This window comes from Vidua macroura, chromosome 19, assembly GCF_024509145.1.
Source record: "Vidua macroura isolate BioBank_ID:100142 chromosome 19, ASM2450914v1, whole genome shotgun sequence".
In the NCBI taxonomy this organism is placed as follows: domain Eukaryota; kingdom Metazoa; phylum Chordata; class Aves; order Passeriformes; family Viduidae; genus Vidua; species Vidua macroura.
This window is the reverse complement of record NC_071589.1, coordinates 3,231,716-3,247,232: the sequence shown is the minus strand read 5'-3', so window position 1 is coordinate 3,247,232 and position 15,517 is coordinate 3,231,716. Positions and strand designations below refer to the sequence as shown.

General features: G+C 40.4%; 1 long non-coding RNA gene across 2 annotated transcripts; it reads left to right on the top strand.

The window, feature by feature from the left end:
- The first annotated feature begins 3,265 nt into the window (after nucleotides 1–3,265).
- On the top strand, nucleotides 3,266–9,031 carry LOC128816654 (uncharacterized). 2 transcript variants are annotated; one of them, XR_008439981.1, is made up of 5 exons: nucleotides 3,266–3,935; nucleotides 4,290–4,494; nucleotides 4,583–4,706; nucleotides 4,996–6,104; nucleotides 8,869–9,031. It is a non-coding gene; the product is annotated as an uncharacterized LOC128816654 (long non-coding RNA). The 2 variants fall into 2 exon arrangements; XR_008439982.1 differs by lacking the exons at nucleotides 3,266–3,935; nucleotides 4,290–4,494 and adding an exon at nucleotides 3,950–4,229.
- The last annotated feature ends 6,486 nt before the right edge of the window (nucleotides 9,032–15,517 follow it).

Genomic DNA, 15,517 nt, shown 5'->3' with positions numbered 1-15,517 from the left:
AATCCAGAGTGCAGTCAGAGTGCAGGTCAGAGTGCAGATCCTGGCTCCACTTTCCTTAAAATTTCTTAGACCAGGAGCTCAGCTTGGAAATGAATGTGCTCCCCTTTAACTGAATGTCAGTTTATCTTTTATATTCTGTTCTTAACAAATTGAGGTGTTCTGAAAGCACTAAGGACCCAACACAAGCAAAGTCTCCTGCTGGAATGAATCATGTGGTGATAAACCCTGTGGTTTTCAGTTTTCAGCTTTATTCTTATTTCCATTTATTAAATAGTTGCTTTGATTTTTTTTTTTTTTTTCTTTTGGGGGGGTGGTTAGAAACAGACTGGTTACAAGATGAGAGATAGTCTTTGGGGGGCTGATTGATGTCACTGCTGTGCTGTGCCTTTTAATGAGGTGTCACTATTGCACTGGAACATGGAAATAAATGGCTTTGTGCCTTGTGTCATAACTCCCTTTCTATCTAGAAATAACAATTATGTAACAAATGCAAAAAGCAAAGTAAAGCCTCCCTAAAGCAGGACATTATGAAGTACAAAATATTAAGAGGGGTCCAAAAAAGATTCTGTTCCTGAGGTGTAGGTCATCCCACAGCTGCTTAATGAAATGGTTTGGAATCACCCTCATCTTCCAAGTCCTTAAATCGTGGATAATTGGAATCTGGGAGAACATCCAGTGAAAAGGCTGAGCTTCCCATGCCTTCTGCAAACAGGATACTTGGCTGGATGAACTTGGTCTCTGCAGGGGTTGTATCCTGTTGCACAGATACATTAATTACTGTATGAAGAAGTTTGCATTGGCATTTCCAGGGAGCAGTTTCTCAATCCTGTCTCACAAATCCTCATAAAACACGTGATAAATGGGTACTTAGACATGTTCCTGATGGCTCTTGTGGCAACACAGGGCAGTTTGAAATTAAAATTTCACTTGAGGAGGCAGAAGGCTTCTGGGGTTCGTAAGGTGCATTATTGCCATGCTTACAGCTGGGAGCTAAGCAAGATGTTTGCTCTGGAAACTACTGAAGCACAGTGAAATATTCATCAGCAGAAAGGTGATAGTACAGCTAGGATTTTCAACTGATGCAAGAGCAGAGAGTGAGCTGATGTAGCTGTGAGACTGCCATACAAACCTCTATATATAAATATAGAGTTTTGTGTGTGTGTGTGTGTCTTTATGTAGTTATTTGTTTAATAATATAAATATATGTTATTTTAATATATAAATAGATAAAAAATCTATAAATCTATTAACCTCTGAAATTCCTTCCTGCGTGGCCGCAGTTTGGGGCTGGGAGGAGGCAGCTGCTGCACCTGCTGCCCTCGGTTGCACATCTGTGCATTGCTGCAGAGAACAAACCCCAGCCTTGGGGCCTGGCGAATTGGCTCTGCAATTTCATTCCTGAGTAGCAGCTGCTGCTTTGTAAGGCACAATTCCATGTACCAGGAATGCTGCTCCTACTGGGATCTGCTCAGGGGCAAAATATTCACCCTGCTGACAGGGATGTCCAGGTGGTAAAACCAACATTAACACAAATATTGATGGGGTTGAAAGCATTCCTGTACTGTGTTTGTCACACAGACAGGATCAGCTCAAGCAGCTGAAACAAACACTGGCCTGAAACAAACACTGGCCGGCAGATCCTAATGAGAGGAAAAGAAAAAAAAGCCTCACAAAAATGGCAAATATACATTAACGGCTTTGAAATTTTTCCTTATGTAGTAATTAATTTTTGAGGACACTGACACAGCCCTCTGTTTTTACATGCTATTTTTAACTTTATTAGCATGCATAACAGCAGTAGCTTGCTTAACTTAGTAGGCATAAAAGGTGAGTTGCTGCATAACTGCTTTTGTTTCCAAATTACTAGTTAGAACTAAATAAATGTTGTTTGTACCCTTTTGCTTCTCCCGGCAGCTTTGTGATTTCAAAATAAACAGGAACCTCAAGCACACAACAGGTTTTGGTGTAAACGCAATTCAGTTCTTTGGAATGTGGATCTTGTTATACAAACAATAATTGTATTTGTGAAGGCATTAAGAAGAACTAAATATGAAAAGCCTCTAGAACAGTCTTATGTACTTGGAAACAGTATCACCAACTAGATATGTTACAGAAATAATGGTGAATTATGAGAAATTATATCTCAATTAAATGGGTAAAGTGCAAGGGATTATCTTTATATACATGTATCACTGAGAATTTGGGCTATTTTGAGGAAAACTATAATTAAGCCACAATAATTCCTTTAAATTTCAGTTCTCTGTTAATTCACATAGTAAAATGTACTATGAAAATCTGCTCACAGGCTGAAGATGTAAATGATAAAAGACAAAGGCAGATTTCAGGAAGTGATGGCTCTTTTCTCCAGTTCTTTATTTTCAAGTTATGTAAATGCTGGACAACAAACAAAAAAAATTGTTTTGGTTATTCAGCTGATTCAGAAAATGCAAATAACTATTTTTATAAGCCTTCAGTCACCTACTAGTTCTTGAGCCAACTCGAGTTGTTACTGTGACTCTACCAAAGCTGACAGCAGAAATGATAAAAAATGAATTGGTGGGTATGATTGTCCCTCTCTTGTTTAGATAAAATTATCCAAGTATTGCTGGCTAACTTGGTCTGAGTTTTATTTATTTTAAAACACAGGCTGTGTTTTCAGTTTTCAGGAGTGTGTGGAGGTGCCAAGGACCTGGTGGAATGCAGGTTTCGTACATGTCACTCTTCGAACACACTGTGACAACAGGAATTGCAAATTCTCACTGCATGTTCTTTCCCTCGGTGTCACTGATGCAGCATTTTCACAGGTAGGTCGCATTTAAAACATTTTTTGCTCTTCAGAGCAAAATTCTATTTTTGTCTTTGAATGTGGCCTTTCAGAAGGTAAGATAACCACACAGTATTTTGGATATTCATCCTGCGAATTGCTGCTTGGGAAAACGGTAGATTTTTTTTTTTATTTTGCATATGTAATTGAAGTTTGTCATCAAACAAATATTAAAAAAAAACATGCTGGGTTATTTCTTCCTCTGGGCTTCAGTGACGGGCTCAGAACAGTTTTTACCTGAGCGCCACTGGCTGTTCCCTCAGGACAGGTTTCGAGCCATTGCCCTGGTTTAACACTTAAAATCTTTTTTTTTCACTTTTCCCTTAAAACCGGGGCGGGTCCCTCCCCGCCCTCACGTCATCCCCGCGCCATCAGCGCGCGCCGCCGCTCACGCGTGCCTTGTTTACCCCGGTCGCTGCCGATGGCGGCGGTGAGGGACCGACACACCGACCCCGACCGACGGACCGACCACCCCGCCGGGGCGGCGGGAGATTGGCGTGGGGGAGAAGGGAGGGGCGGCGGGGAAAGGGTGTACACCGCAGGGGCGCTGTGAGGGCTTGTCCCCTTTCGGGCGGTGTGAGGTGCGCTTGTCCTCCCTGCGGAGCGGAGAGAGGGGCTGGTGTCCCCTCAGGGGTAGCATGAGGCGGGAATGTCTGTGTGTAGCTGTCCCACGAGCGGTGTAAGGCGGTAATAAACCCTCCCTTTAGGAGCAGTGTGAGGCGGGAACGGCCGTCTGCTCCCGGCAGGAGCGGTGTGAGGCGGGAATGGCTCCTCCCCTCAGGGGCGGTGAGAGGCGGGAATGGCCCCTCTCCTCCCCTCCCCTCCCCTCCCCTCAGGGGCGGTGAGAGGCGGGAATGGCTCCTCCCCTCCCCTCAGGGGCGGTGAGAGGCGGGAATGGCTCCTCCCTTCAGGAGCGGTGTGAGGCGGGAATGGCTCCTCTCCTCCCCTCAGGGGCGGTGAGAGGCGGGAATGGCTCCTCCCCTCCCCTCAGGGGCGGTGAGAGGCGGGAATGGCTCCTCTCCTCCTCTCAGGGGCGGTGTGAGGCGGGAATGGCTCCTCCCTTCAGGAGCGGGGTGAGGCGGGAATGGCCCCTCTCCTCCCCTCAGGATAGGTGAGAGGCGGGAATGGCTCTTCCCCTACCTTCCGGGGCGTGTGAGGCCGGAATGGCCGTCTGCTCCCGTCCGGAGCGGTGTGAGGGACTGTCCCGCAGTCTTTTGCCGTGTTCCGACTGGAAGCGGCCCGGTTCTCAGCCGTTGTTGCCGCGGAGAGACACCGAGGGGAGAAGAACGGAGCGGGTGGGCGCGGGTCGGGAGCCGTCGGTGCGGAGCTGGAGCGGGTGCTGGACTCGCGAGGAGCCAGAGGTGTTCGGCCGTCAGTCCTCGCTGTGCTGGCTCGGGACGCTGAGGTACCACCTGATGTTCGGAGCTGCCTCTCAATAAAGCCTCTCCTTTATTTTTATGCTCAGCGTGTCCCTGCCAGCAAAGAGGTGTGGAAGGCCCCCAGTGTTGTCTTTTCTGGAAAAGAAAAAGAGAAATCAAAGTCTTGATAGAAGAAGGGGGTAAACAAGGATTTATGTTTGGGAAGGGAAATCACATTGACCGGTGGCTGACACTTAAGGAAAAGTTGGATTTCAGAAACGATGCAGAAGTTGCAGGGTTTTTACTGAATATGTGAGTAGATTGTCACGATACTCCTCTGTTTGCTAATAGCAAGTAAATAATTCTGAGTGTTGATACCAGTTGTGTCTTTTTGTTCTAGGTATGACAGCTATGATCTGCTGTCAAAAGCTCTGCTCTATCCCCTCTCTGAGGGTGTGAGAAGGATCACTGGGAAGGAAGAAAGCATTGTCAGCCAGCACTCCTTTAATAGCAGCAGATGAAACGTTAGTACTGTCCTCTCCTTGCTTGGGAAGGGTGGATAAAATATTTTTCTTGGAACGACTTGAAGGACTGTAGCTGACATTTAAAAATAATGAGATAAAAGTTATATATAAAAAGGAAGGTATGCAGCTAATTTTAGTTAAATTGAAGATTCTGAATATCTTTTGTAGAAGATTTTCTGTCTTTGTTTTCTTGTTTGTATAGTTGAGCACATGACACTACTGCAGATGAAACAGACACAGAACCTTTTTACAGAAGTGTTTCAGTTAACAGCCTGGGTTGTCTTTGCAGGTATGACGATGACCAGCTGCCTAAAGAATCTGCTCGTTCTGGATTCAGAGATGTGAGAATTGTAACTGTGAAAGAGGAGCAAGAGATGCTGGGGCCCTGCATATTGACAAGGACAGATGACACATTAGTGATACTGTGGGTTTTTTTGCATGTTTCTCATTTGAAAGTATTTTGAATTGATTTTATTATCACACTTAATTTTGTTTATTAGAAACTGATATCATTCATGCTCTGCTTCATTATCTAAAAGCATCTTGGTACATAATTGATGGGCCAGTCCTTCTGAGGCAAGAATCTGAAAGAGATATTGGAAAAGTTGTAAAATACCTGAGTGCAAGCAGCAAACCAGTGACTGCCTTCCTTAATTGTGTACAGGGTTCATGAGTGAGCAAGGGAGTACCCAGTACTTTACATGTGTCCCCATCAGCAGTTGGGCTTTTACAGCAGTGCAGTCTCCAGGCAAGTGCAACTGCAGATGCTTTAACCTTCCTCAAAAGAAAGATGTTTCATTGTTGACCAAGTGATGTTGCACACCAAAGGATGTGTTAAACAATCTAAAAATAGTGCTGTGCTCAGCGAGGCCACCCCACCATGCGCTGCTGGTGTCTGTTCCTGCAGTGTCTTCAGTAGCTGGGGCATTCCCAATTGAGATCAGAGGAGCCTCCAATAGCTTGTCCATTACTTTTTCTTTAGGTTTTGATCATCCACAACAGTCTTACTGAATAATTCTCCATGTCTTAGATTTCTGACCTTTAAAAAACTGTATCTTTTAATGTGTACAAGGAGACACAGAGGCCACAGGACATTGCTTTGGCATTGCATGATGTGTCCAAACCCATGTTTGTCTGATTCTCATCATCCACTGTGGCTTTCCTTGTGACTTCCTAATTGTTCTAACTTTTGGTTTTAGTAGGTGAACGAGTTGGGGCTCAGAAAGCAATTCTATGGCAAAGAAGAATTCTTGGAAGCTAGGTCAGGAGCAAATAAATACCAGTGCTGATGAAGCTGAAAAATTCAAGTACATTCTTCAAAATAATATTTTTCTCTGGCACTATAATTTTAGTTTGGAGTGCAGCAGTAACTGAATCCCTGGGACTGATTTGATACAGGTGAGACAGAGGGTTTGTGTTTAACTGATTGCTTACTTCAGCCTTCTGAGATGCGAGAAATATTGTGAAAAATTGTTTGGTGTGAAAACAACTTTGTTGTCCTAAAAGGTAAGGCAGTGAGGCTTTGGAACAGTCCCATGATATCAGTGTGAAGGTTCCAAATCCCATCAAGTACATAAAATGATCAGGCATGTGCACAGTGGTACTTGTACAAGGTAAGAAGCAACAGCTGCCTAAGAATGAGGAGAGTCAAAAATAAGAGGAGTTTAATGAGACAGGCATCCTAGGGCATGCTGTGTGATTCCAGGGAATATTTACCTACCAGGAGTAGTTGTATAACCTCACTATGTGGAAAATAGTTTGTGTTTCAGTGTCTGAACACCATATCAGTAGTGACACTGCTGGGTTTGGTTTTGGCTCACAGGAGAGCAGTGAGGTAGTGCTGATGTCACTGAGGTTCTTACTGGCTGTGGGATGTCCATACAGGGGTCAAATCAGCTGCCCAAAGTCCTGTTGGTAGCTGAACTTGCATATTAAAAGTAAGACCAAACTCAGTTGCTAACTCAGTGGTTTTAGAAATCTGGGCAGATAGAAAACAGTGAGTTTTCTTCAGAAGGGAGCAGTGCTTATGTTAATGTGTACTTCTTTCTCGTTTTCAGAGGTGTGGTACTGCACTTCCTATTGAAGGGAGGTGATGCAGGCGGGTATTTCCTGCTTTCCAGGCACTTGGCTGTCATGCTTTCCTGTTGTTGTTTTGGGCTTTACCAAATATGTCTCTTCATTCTGTGGTTTTGAGGATCAAGAAAAGAGCATGGTCTTATTGTAGGTGGTTTATTAGAACATTCAGAATTAATAATCATAAAGCAGCTGTTGTATTCTAGGCTTTCTACTCTTGAGTCTAATTTTAGGTTGGCTAAACACTGGCTGTTGAGGAACTGCACACATCAAAGAGGAAGAACACTTAAATTCAGCTTCATTGGTGGCTTAATGTTTGGTTTCTGGCTTGGTTTTGGAGCCTGATGACATTGGCTTTCAGCAGTTGTAGAGAATTAAGTTGATGGAGAAGCAGTGGGGGAGGCAAGTAGATTCTTGCCAGGTGAAATGGAATGGCTTTTGAGTTGTGGCTATTATGAGGAGTTGGCAGGTTGATATAACAGGAAGGAAAGAATGTACAGAAATTCTGATTTAAAGGGGCATTAGCAGGGCAAAGCCAAATGGAAGGGTTACCAACCCACATCCAGTAAAGTTTCTGAAGACAATCAGTCCTTCTCCAATGCTTCTTCCATTATTAGCTTCTAACTTTAACATTTGGAATTTAACCAAGCTAATTTAAAGTTCTTTTTCTGGTGTACACGTAACAAATACAAAGCTGTCAAAGCAGATAATAAACAATATTTTTTAAAAAATGTTATATATGTTATTTGCTCTAACATTGAAAAGTAATGCGTCAAAGTAGTTGAACAGGATTTTTTGAGGAAGCTTTGGGGAATTTGAGATTCTTTTACTGTTGTAGTAGTTGAATGATATGGATTCAAAAATTCCTTTACTGTGTTATAAGACGAATTCTCATGCTAGAACTGCCCATGCCAACGGGTTTGAACAAGATGATCTTTAAGGCCCTTCCAACTCAAACCATTCTGTGATTCTATGAACTGACTTTCTTGGGATTTGATTATGGATTGTATCTTTTTTTTCCCCCTCAATTCAGTAAAAATGAAGCAGAATACAAATACAAAATGGATACTCACAGCAGTTCAGAGAGGATGGCTGAAGTGTGCAGTGGGATGAGTTGGTGTCAGTCAGTAACAAATGTTGAGTTGGGAAGCCTCATCTTTGTGGGAGGCTTCAGCCTGTCCCTGTCTCTCCTAATTTGGCACTAGCAGCACCTTTTGTAATGAGTTTTGCTACACAGCTTTCCTCATAGCTGTGGGACTTTGCAAGACTCTGTATTGCAGAACTTCTCTTCATCTTGAGTAATGTGTTCTCTGGAAAGCCAATTACTGTCCAGACAAGGCAGTTGTAAAGTGCAATTCCCTTGGAAAGCAAATAAACAATCTCCAGGGAATGTCTAGCAAGCTGTTAATGCTATAGGCTTATCATGACAAAGGTGAACAGCTGAGGAGTTTCTTAGCAAGCAGGGAAGTATAAGTTAAATTTAAAAGAAAAAAGGAAAGGGGGGAAAAAAAAAGACTGATAAATATAACCTGCTTGGTAGGACAGCTTCCTGTTCTCTCCAAACAAATAAATTTTCAGTGCCTTATTTTGACTAGGTGCAATTTTTAATAGGCCTAAAAGATTTTGTATGCACTGCTTTTGATCTCTAATGTTCATAGTTTGTTTTTAATTAAAGAAAGAAAAAAGAAAGAAAAAAACCAAAAACAGCCACCCCCACCCCTGTCAAACCACAGTCTGTGGTTGTTTCACTAATGTGACTTCAAAGGGACTGTAACACAGCTTTTCCTTACAGACAATTGAGTGGTTAGTCTCAGACAAATAATTTATTGTAATGCTGAATGCTGGTCTGTATTTCACTATAGTGAAACCTCTGTTTATATACCATAAAACATAAGATGTTGGTCTCTTTATGTGTATTGCACATAGAAATGCACAAATGCACTTATTGATATATTTCCTCTGATTTCCAAGTTAGAAGATTGTATTAAGGGAGTGCACTGCCCTAGATATAGTGAAGCAATATAAACTTATTTCATGTTTAGGTATTTGAATGTCATATTGTAACTGTTATTACTGTGTTGCTTTTCAGGGTGAGCAGCAAGAAGAAAATCAAGCTCTTGCATAACAATACAGGGGCAGTTTTTACTCCTTTTTCATTTTGTTATGAGGTTATTGTGAACTGTAAAGAATTACTGTAAGTTGTGTGAAATTCCATGTTGTGTTGAACAGCACATTAAACTTAATTACCTAAAGTTTTATTGTGTTATGTTCATGTTTAAGTGTGTGGAGTAGACTATTTCCCTGGAAGAGTCTGTACAGAGTTTTCTGAGGGGCAACAAAAGAGCACAAACCAAAGTGCTCATGGTATTGCTAAACTTAGTCAGAATTTAATAACTTTTTGTAGGTTATCTTAATGACTGAGTTCCTTACATTTTATTTAAAACTCAGAAGGGTTAAGATAGAAACAATTTTCTAGTGTCAGTTGCAGCATCAAGTGTGTTTCCATCTGAATGTGTTCCTTGGAATACTTCTCTTTAGGGAACAAATGTAACACATCCCATATATTGGAAGGCATTTGTGCAGTTGATTGATGCCCTGGAAAATGATGGGTAAAAATGCTGGACTGTAGATTGCATTGTGTTGGTGCCTTCAAAAAAATGACTAATTGAGATCAGCTACTCTGGTGCTTATCTAAAATCTTCTGTGATTGAATCATTTGATATCTTGCTTTGGCTTTTGATAGTACAAAAGCTGATACATGAGCTGATACGTGATGCATCTTAACTATTTTCTTCTGTAACAGATGAAATAAGTGTACTTTCAGTAACTGAAGTTCTACAGAACGGTGTTGGCGGTTCTGAATGTTTTGTAGTTACCAAGTGTGAGTAATCCTGGAAAGGTTTTGAACCAAGAAGCTGAGGTTGGTACAGCATTCAGGGTATTCAGTGTATGGTTGTGAGAAGCACAAAAACTTCCAGTGTTCTGATTATAAATTTTTTTCTTTAACCACACACTTGCATAAGCTTTCAGGTCTTGATCTTACAGTATTCAAGCCAGCTGGGCTTTCCCACCAGCTTACACTAGAACAGCCTCTCTGTGGGGAGAAATTCCCCTAATTAGATCATTACACTCTGCATTCAGTTTTTTAAATTAGCTACTTCACTGGCTGTAAGATACTGCTGTTGCTCTTAAGTATTATCTTGGTGCTTTTGAAGTATCTGAATTCAATGTGGCTTTATGAACAATACATTTTACTCTAAATGTTGCACAGATTTAAAAAATAAAAAAATAGAGAAGGCAGTTTTTTGAGGCTTTCTCAAAATGAAAATGCCACTTCCTCTGTATTTGTGTTCTCTCTTTGCTCTGTACCTTTCTTTGACCAAACAATGACTCATGTAAATAACTCAGTTTGGCTCATGGAAGAAGTGTGACTGGTGACACTTAGGCTCAGTGAAGTGTCTTCCAGTGCTCTCAGATTTTTGATTGTTGGTGTTATTACAGTGAGAAGGGAAGAGGACTCAGCCTTCTGTTACATTTTCCTCCAAAGTCTTCAAGATCAGAAGAATCCACAACTCTTCCATATTCTCAGCCAATTCAGCCTCGTTCTTGTGCCTTTTTAGATGCACACTGCAAATATAAATATTATTTAACAACTTACTGTTAATGCAAGTAGAATAATACTGCCAGTACCTGATTTATTGAGTTGCACTCCATGTGTAAATTACTGATAGAATGATTATTCTTGTTCATAGCACTGGAATATAGTACAATTCATCCTTTACTAAGGCTTCCTCCAAACCTCCCATGACTCTGGCACTTTATGCTGAAGCAAAATCAAGAAAAAATAGACTTCTAAACATTTCCTTTTGTAATGTTATAGTGTGACAGATTATATATTCAGGTTGTTATATGAGCATATGCTTTTGAATATCTGTATGTTCTGTAGAGCAGAACATTATCATTGTTATTTTCCAGTAAAGTTAGTAGAATGGTGAATGGAAATGATTCTGAAACAAGATTCTTTCTTCTGATGGATATGATGAGCACTGGCTCTGCTTTAGTCAAAATGGCCAAGTAAGGCTTTCTGCTCCTGTGGGTCTATAAAAATTGAGGAATTTGACTGTGTTCACATGTCAGAACTAAACACATATGAATGACTTACCCTCTTATTCCAATAATACATTAAAAAGGTACTTCAGGAGAATTACTTAAGCACAATCATAAGTTGTGATGTTGGCAATACTGAATACTTATGGCATAAACCTATAATGTTAAATGTGAAAATTTTCTGTAGAGATTTATAGTGGAAGTAGCTATAAAACCATCAGATTTTGGTTTTGTTTTGTGTTTGTGAAGTGGACTTACTGTGCCAGTTCGTTTTCTTAGAACTGTGGATCTATCAAATCTCCTGGAATGTGAGTACTTACATGCATAAACTGGGAAACTTCATCTAAATAAGGGCTCTTCTGTGTTGAACTTAAATTGCAAACCATTAGTTAAAGATTTGGAGTTACAATGCACTGGTTTTCATTCTACTAACTTAATCTTCCATTACTTTGCCTTCACAAGAAGCCATTTTCTAAAATCACAATAACTACAATTGTGCTCTTAGCTCACATAATGTAGTATCACCTGAAAACTTTGTGTCTTGCTGGGGAAAGGTAGTCTGGCCTATATTGTGATTTACTTCTGTAGTAAAAAACCCTACAAAACTGGAGGAAAAATTGTTTCAAATAGCTCTTGCAGATTTCTTGTTAAAATCAGGAGTTTTGCAGATCATCACAGACCTGCTGGAGAGGGCACTAGAACTGAGGTGAGATACTGGAATAGAGTACTTAAAAAACCACAGTGTTTCAGTGCCCTGTTTTCTTACCAGTTCAAATTGCTGTTTGATTCTCTGGCTCTTGTCGTACTCTAAATGCTTGTAAGTCTGTAAAGCTTGATCAGACAGTCAAGAGGAATGCTGCATTGAGACACATTATTTAGGAGCATAAAAGGGAGGCAGGAACCTGTTTTTATTCTGAATTCTTCAGGCTTAGTAGATTATCATGGGTTTTATCTTGTGGTAAAATTGAAATATGAAATAGGACTTTTATAAGCCATGATCATTGGTCTGATTTAATAGTATGAAATACTATCATCTGTACTTTTGCAAGAGGCTTGCATGTCCTGTGCCCTGTTTTGGGCTTCTAAATCAAGATGCCCCAAACAAGTTTCAGCTGTGTGTTGTGTTAAGCATGTTCTCATGAGTCACTGCTGAAAATACTGATCAGTGGATAGCAGGAAGGAGAATGCATCAAAGGAGGAATTCCAGAGGTTGGAGAAGTGGAGTTTCAGTTTGAGATGTGTTTGAAATGAAATGTGGCTCAGAGAGGAATGGTGAACCTGAGCACTGTTTGTGGTTTGAGTCTCCTGTGCCAGGACAAGCCTGCTTCCTCTCTTTTCCCTGTCTCAGCAGAAGCAATTAATTTCATTTATAATTCCAGAGATTCCTCACCACTACAGCACTCAGGCAGTGAGGATTGTGGTTTCACAATTCTGTGGATTCAACAGATAAACTGGACACTTCTGAGATCAGGTAGAGCTGATAAGTGAGAAGTTACATGTTCACCACCTCACTTAGGTCATAGAGCAATACTTCTTTCTGTAGTCTTGTGCATAAATGTAAAGCTGACTTGTATTTAAAATGCCCAAATCAGTCTGCTCCACTCATTGCTGTGTGTAATCATACTCTGTATGCAGTGTTCAGTGGAGCTGTATCCAGAGACTGCCCAGGGTATCTAGAAATAAAGAGGGCAAGTGTTTTTTTGTGTGTGTACACACACAGCTCCACTCTCCAGTTTATTGTATGAAAGTTTAAACTAACATGGATTGAAAGGGACCTCTGAAGGTCATATCATCCACCCTGCTCCAAGCAGGGCTGACTTCAGGTTTGGATCAGGTTACTCAGAGCCTTGGCCTTCTGAGAACCTGGGTATTTCATAGAATTTTGAAATGTTGTTTCATAAAACAGAGGATCCAGACTGGTTTCATCTTGCATTGCTGTTTTCCATTTTTCATTTTTACTCTTACTGTAGTAGTCAAAGTCCTGATCCATGGCTTTTAAGATATGTGACCTGACGGTATGGGAACCCTTAAAATACATTCACGGGGGCAACTTAATACAGACAATTTCTGATTTGAATAGCTTTGTCTGTGCTAGGTAACAGTGTGTGCATATGGAGATGTTTTAATATGTGTCACAATGACATTTTTTCTGGCTTTAAGAGAGGATATGGTCTGAAATGAGATGACTGCAGGCACTGTGTGAAGTAATCTTTTTTATGTGTTATTATTGTGTGTTTGTAAACATCTCCTGTCTATAGTAGCAAAAATACTTTGGTAAGTGTGTATGCAGTAAGTAGAGACAGTGAAAAATCAGTCTCTTGTATGGACATGTGTTGCTATTGAACTTAGTTACACTGGTTCTTTGGCTTCAGTCAGGTTAAGTGACAAACTGCATATGCTTTCCTAAAAAAAATATTGGGCTTAGATATTTAAAATCTAACTAAAGAAGTAATTGTTTTTCAAGATAGGCTGTTCTTTTCTGAAATTAGTGTGTATTCCTGTTCTTGATCTCCACGTCCTTGGAATACCTGTTAAATCTCATCCGTGCTCTTCCTGGTTCTCTGCACAAATTTCTTTCCCCTCCTATATGCTCCTTCTTGGTTGGTCAGCCTTGGTGCAGACATCAGAAGACATTTCAGCAGAAGAATTTCATCACTGTTTGTAAGCTTTGTTTAAATAATAATTTCAAAGCAGTTTTTGGCATGACCTATTTTTCAAATGAACACATTAACACTAAGACAAGACAGTGCTATCTTCAGTGGCAAAAAATAAAATCCTGTTGTAGTAGGATTTTTTGGAATTTAAAAATTCCATCATAGGCTAAACTCGACCTGGCTTTGAGTATGGTACAATAGTGTTTAGCTTGTGATTCAGCTGTTGGTCTGGGATGACTTAAAGTGAGTCTCTACAGAGCAGCTCTGATAATTCTTGTGCTTAAATCCCAATTTGGATAAAAGTTTAAATCCCAATTTGGTTTAAATCCCAATTTGGATAAAAGTACTTGGGGATAATAGAGTGCAACATATTTAATATATTCCAGCGACTTTTCTTTCCTTTTTCAGAAGGGCAGATGAAAGTACAGGTTGTAGTAGATAATTCTCATAGGTGAAAATTATTCTTGTCTGTAACATCCTGATTCAGTGTGTTGTGTGGGCTTGCAGATATGAGTTTAAGATTTGAGCAAAAATGCCTCACCAGGTTGTGCTTTGGTTGTGAACTTTGCTATAAATTAAGACAGCTGCAGGTGTGTTTTGTGAACATGTAGAAAAAATAACTCTTCCTGTAATTCATACAGCTGTTGTCTATAGCTGTCCCTATATCTAAAATAATCATTTAATATCTAAATTAGCAATTTTTTAAAAGTCTGATCATACGATAAAGATTTCATACCTTTATTTAAAGACTGGTGAATTATAAATAAATATAGGAAATGCAGGAATAAGGTACTTTTTATTCTTTTTTTAGGATAACTTCCAAAAACCGTAGCCAGAAGAGGATCTCTGATGGAAGTCTAGAAATGCTGTAGTGAATGAGCACAGTGTTCCTGTCAGACCCCATTCCAGGGCTGTGCAGGGCTGCCAGGTGTCCAGGGTAACAGTGACTCTGGGGTGGGTTCATGTTCCAGCTCCCACAGCTGCTGCTGCTCTTCCCTTTTCCAGTCTCCCCACAGCCTCTGACACACTTTGAGTCCATGTGATAACCTGGAGACAGGAACTTACCTAAATACACCCTCAGAAGGGTGGTGTCTTTGACTGGGGTTTTAATTCCTGTCATCTCTTTCATGTGGTTTGTTCTCAGTCACACCAGGGAGGTGCTGTGAGGCTGGGAACCAGCAGCAAGCCCAGGAAATGACACTACCACTGCAAGCTTGGGATTGAACTGTGGGCTAAACATTGATCTGTGACGTGAAACACCTTTTCACCTTGTAGTCATGCAGAAAAGCACTGAGGAAAAAGCTGATCCAGCTATTCAGATTATTATGTCAAGTTATTCTGGGATCTTAGGCAAATAATACCTATTTTTGGTGACAAATTTAAAGCCTGTTGAGCATTAGAAATAGGATATTAAGGGTTTAACTTAAAATTATGAGCTTCCAGAACGCTGATTTTAAGAACTTTTTTCTTCATTTGCCTGTTCTGCCTCATGCCTTCCTAATTAAAAAAAAAAAAAAAACCAAACAACCAGGTATTAAGAGGAAAAAAAAAGAGTTTGTGATGATACTTGATACTTAGTAGATGATTTTAATTCACTTGTTTCAAATTTTGATTACTCTTTGATATCAGGTCTTTGTGGTGTAAAATAGCAAAGGTGAGTTCCAAACTGCAGGGCAGTATTGATGTATTTAATGGTGAGATGACACCAGGTGTTCTCAAAGAGGGTGAGGTTTGTGTTTAAAATTCTGTATTGAGAATTGGAAGAAAAAATATTATTAGATACAAAAATGTCTCTTTTGGATGTCCAGTGATCCTCTCTCCTGCTTCCATCCATCCTAATTTTGGTTTATTCAGTTACAGCTGTGAGTGATTTTTGTCTTCCCCTCTTGTGTACTAAAACCCTGCCTCTGCAATTACTGCAACTGTTTTATTGGGGAAAAATAGCCTTTCAGTCTTTTCTTACAAAGGAAGAAAATT